The sequence below is a fragment of the Bidens hawaiensis genome, unplaced genomic scaffold (genome assembly GCF_021521415.1).
Source record: "Bidens hawaiensis isolate Kalapana, Puna unplaced genomic scaffold, B.hawaiensis_p1.1 tig00027829_1, whole genome shotgun sequence".
Classification (NCBI taxonomy): Eukaryota; Viridiplantae; Streptophyta; class Magnoliopsida; order Asterales; family Asteraceae; genus Bidens; species Bidens hawaiensis.
Window position 1 is genome coordinate 1 of NW_027494519.1, and position 5,129 is coordinate 5,129.

Below are 5,129 nucleotides of genomic sequence, written 5' to 3' on the forward strand. Positions count from 1 at the left end.
ATATTATGAGAGTTGTTAAGGTGGGATATAACTGGATGGTGTGATATCTCTTCCATCTGCTTTCCATAAAGTAAATAAATAATAAAAAATCCATAAAAAATCCATCATTAGATGAAGTAAACAATAATCATTTTTCTACATGATAGTCATTGAAAGTGGGATAAGTTTGATTGATGACAATTGATATATCATGGGTTGTAACCAAATCCACATGCATGGTTTTTCATATAACTTTGATTTGAGATTTTACCATATGGGTGATTGTCAACTATTCATGTGCACACTCACACACAGATAGAGATAAAGATGAGAATAAACTGGTCAAATTTCATAACATGTTATGATTATGATACAGTTTCATAACATTTGATGCTAACAAGAAACTGTGACATCTTTTGAATAACATAACAACTTCTAAAGTGGTCCTTGAAATAAACAACACGGTCTTCGTTTATAAATACAACTCTAAGCTTCACATTGTTCATGCTGTCGAATTAAAGACTGTCACATGTGGCATCTGGTAAGACACCAACATAACACGTTCGTAAAAGATGATGTCTAAAATAAGTACATATATCATGTGTCATGTATTGATGTAATTATCATTAACTTTGCTATGGTCTAAATACATTCTTTGCTTCTAAAAGTATGTTTCCTTTTTTTTGACATCTGCATGTATCCCCACCACCTTTCACTACTATAAAACCATGCCAAATCCTTTCTAAACACCGACAACTAAGCATCTGTCCTCTTATCAGATCTCTCTCTTATTCTAGATCATTATATTTTGTATGCATGAAGAACTGAAGACATCAATGTCTTGCATCAAATCCTATATTTCAATGCTGTACAAGCAAACCATGCCTGATTACACTCAAATCAATCTCATACTTCCGATGGTAAGCAACTGTGATCAATATTGTTTTAAACAAAGATTTATAAACATGTTATGTTTTATGTTATGAATTCTTGTAGGTCATTGAAGAAATAAAGATAATAACAACCACAGGTTTTCCACTCTTCACCATGGGGTTGGTGAGTTATGTTAAAAATATGATTTCAGTTGCATGCATGGGAAAGCTAGGTAGACTTGAGCTAGCCGGTGGTGCACTAGCCATAGGGTTCACAAACATAACCGGCTACTCGGTTCTATCAGGGTTAGCCATGGGGATGGAGCCATTGTGCAGCCAAGCTTTCGGTTCAAGAAACTTACACATGGTTTACTTATCCCTACAGAGAACCGTTTTTATGTTATTAATTGCATCATTACCAATTGGGATTCTATGGGTTAACCTTGAACCAATCATGCTTAAGTTACACCAAGACCCTGAGATCACACATATTGCTAGTTTATATTGTAAATATGCTGCCCCTGATCTTATTGTCTATTGCATTCTAAACCCTTTATGTATATTTTTAAGAACCAACGGGAAAACATGGCCATTAATGTGGTGTAGTTTACTGTCAACACTTTTACATTTTCCAATCACCAACATTTTAGCCTTTAACCTTAACCTTGGTCTTCAAGGGGTTGCACTTTCAACAATAATAACCAACTTGAGTACATCGGTTTTCATTCTCGGTTACATGTTTTTCACCCATACACGCAAGTCTGAACCAATGACTGAACCCGAGTCGTCACTAGGTGAGGGGTGGGGTGTGCTGTTTCGGCTCGCTGCTTCTAGCTGTTTAGCGGTTTGTTCAGAATGGTGGCGGTATGAACTAATGACACTTTTGGCTGGTTATCTTCATAAACCGTACATTGCTTTAGCTACATCTGCTATAGTAATCCAAACGACTTCGTTAATGTACACATTACCATCAGCACTTAGCATGTCGGTATCGATTCGGGTCGGGAACGAGTTAGGGGCAGGAGAACCGGGCCGGGCCCATTTGGCAACACTGGTGGCAGTCGGGCTGGCGATTTTAACATCATTTTTTGGGCTTTTGGGGATTTTGTTTGGAAGAGAAGCATGGGGAAAAGTGTTTACTAATGACAGCGAAGTTTTGAAGTTAACAATGACCGCTTTACTATAATTGGAATATGCGAGCTGGCGAATTGCCCACAAACCACATGTTCTGGGGTCCTACGTGGCAGTGCAAGACCGTCTATTGGTGCAAGAATTAACCTATGTGCGTTTTACTTGGTGGGTACACCAGTAGCCATATATTCAGCTTTTATGTGGAAATTAGGGTTTTTGGGATTGTGTTACGGGCTTTTGGCTGCACAGGTGGTGTGCCTACTATCAATCTTGACTGTGATTTACAGGACAGATTGGGAAAAAGAAGAATCGGATGCAAGACAGTTGGTAGGAAGAAGCAGTGAGTGCACATATGAAGATCAAATGATGGAATGTGAGCAAGGAATTGAGTTTATTTAGTCATACACATGTGTTATGTGCTTTTAGCAGCGCATGTGGCATGTCTATTATCAATCTTGACTGTGATATACAGGACAGATTGGGAGAAAGATGCAGTTAAGGACACATGAAGATCAAACTACGAAATGTGAGCTAGAAATTGGGTTTATTTAGTTAATAGTTAATACACATGTATGTACAGAATATGAAGTCTGTTGTAATATTTCTTAAATCATACATCATATGGTATGTACTAATATTTCCTATCTATATATCTTCTTTTAGTCTTTAGCATTAACTACAAACAAACATAACACTACGTGTTGACTATTGTTGACTGCCTAGTTAGTGATGTGGACTTCCAAGTCAGCTTCCTTTGTTAATTGGTAGCTATTTGGTTAAAGATAGTTGAGTTGTTAATCTTATTTGTTTTGTATATAAGAGTAGGGCTTTGTACTTAGCAATCTTCAAGTTCATTTCGATCATGGTTATTAAAAGCCCTCGCTTCTTGCGCCCAGGCCCATTTTCCAGGCGAAGCGCAATATATGTGCTTCTAGTTGCTAGGCCCTTGCTTTTTGAAGTTGTCGACACCTCTATTGGTATTTGAACCTTTACTATTTATTACTTTTTGAACTTTTGGTTTTCGTGTTTTGAACATCTTGTTATTCAAGTTTTGGAATTATATTTAAATCTTGATTCTTTTAGAACTTTTGGTACTAATTAGACGATATTACATGTTATGTAATAGCTTTTGTTTATTTTATATATGAATAGTATTATTTTTCTAATACATAATATATTTTAATTTTTTTAAGTGAGCTTTTTTTTCTTTAGTCCCTCACATTTTTTGCACGGCGTATTCGCCTTGAATGTGTCTAGCACCTTTAATAACCATGCTTACAATACGAGCTTTGATGTGACAGTAAAGGGATGAAAACATTCCATATTTTTGTCTATTAACTACTATTACCGAAACCGTAAGAGAAACTTAAACTGAAATAACATTAAATTGTGTGAGTTGCAATCAAAAGAGCAGAGGCCATATGTAACCTAAAGAATAGATAGAGTCTACTGATGTATGTATAATAAGCTATATTACTGTTACTTTCAGTCATCCATGAATTACATGAATTGTTAGGGTTTTGGAAATGTAAATCGGTAAGAAATAATAATAATAATAATAATAATCATCGTTAACCTAATTATTATGAAATGATCTATTGTAACAAGACAGTTTATGGAATTTGACAGATGATGATAAGTTAATAACAAGTTGTAGCATAATCGATTGGGCAAACGTACCTGGAAATGTAATAGTCTGCAAATTCATCTGGATAATTGAGAATGCTTCTTCGAGGATGTAGAGTTTAAGCTTCGGTGAATGAACAAGGTGTTGGTTTGAATTTGAAGTGGAACTGTAAACTTATAATGGCGGGATCAGATTGAATAGAATACAAGTAGTTAATTATTATTGATTGGTACCAAAAGATGTTATGTGAGAATTAGATTTACGGAACAATGGAGTTATGGAGATAGAAAACGGCCTTTTACCAACTGATTTAGATTGGGCCCAATAAAATGATGATCAGGATAACATAATAATAATAATAATAATAATAATAATAATAATAATAATAATAATAATAATCCGTATCTACAATGTGAACATGACACTATATGGCAAAGACAATCTTAGAAAAGTAACTATGACTGTCCTAATGAATAACTAAATGATTTTTTCTTAATCATAATGTTGTAAGTTGTCTTGAAATGTCATAAATGAAAGTTAAGAGAAGACGTAGTTACTTATATCAGTTAGAGTGGGATTGTCATTGACAATGAAAGTGAAAGTCTGGAGTATTGTTGATCACGTTGTTAGTATTAAAATTCAAAATTTGCTAGAGTAGGCTATTTTCAGCTAATGAGTCAAAACTTGGATTATTAAAATTCAATTTGTAATTGTTATTAATCCATTGCAAAGTGTAAATTACATAATTTGGGTTACTTTAAATGATTCACTATGAGCAAGTAGATTTGGCTTTATTAATTTTAGATTATTAGTTAAATATTCTCTGTCTAAGTTAATTTTAAGAATAATTTCATATTTATACTAAAAAGTTGCAAGATATTATGTTGCCAATGAGCTAGTGATGGAATGATAGGGGAGAGACTTAGTATTTCATATGACTCAGGCTCGATTCCTGCCCACAACGTTTAGTTTCAGAGGCATTAGGGTGATGATGAGAGACTAGGCGAGTAGGTGACTTTGACAAGTTTGATTCTTGAACTACACTGGTTTTATCTCATCGTATTGTCATGCCTTCGGGCGAGTGTTCACGGATATTGGCCTTAGGCGAAGATTTTCCCGGATCAAAAGACGAGTGTATTTTGTCAGTAGCCTATTTGGAGGATTTTGTCAGTAGCCTATTTGGAGGATTTGTTGTCCGTTCAAAAGAAAAAAAAAAGAAAAGAAAACACTTAAAATTTTAAGTTTATAATATGAACAGTGCATCCTTCTATTCTTGTTACCCTCATACTTTCATATAGCAAGTGCTAAAGGAATACCATGAATTTGAAACTCATATGCTGTTACAATGTTATGTCAAGTAAAAATAATATTATATAAAGTAGTAAAGAAGTATATGATGAAATTATCCCTGTTTTTTCTTTTAATTTTGATCACTAGTTGGCCTGACAAATCTTGCATCATGAGATAGTAGTTGATTTGAGAGCCTAGAGGTTGACACAAACCTTTTGAACTTAAAGAGA

At 34.5% G+C, this 5,129-nt stretch overlaps 1 pseudogene; it reads left to right on the forward strand.

The window, feature by feature from the left end:
- Window positions 1-845: 845 nt before the first annotated feature.
- On the forward strand, window positions 846-2,996 carry LOC143575999 (protein DETOXIFICATION 55-like; annotated as a pseudogene).
- Window positions 2,997-5,129: the final 2,133 nt, after the last annotated feature.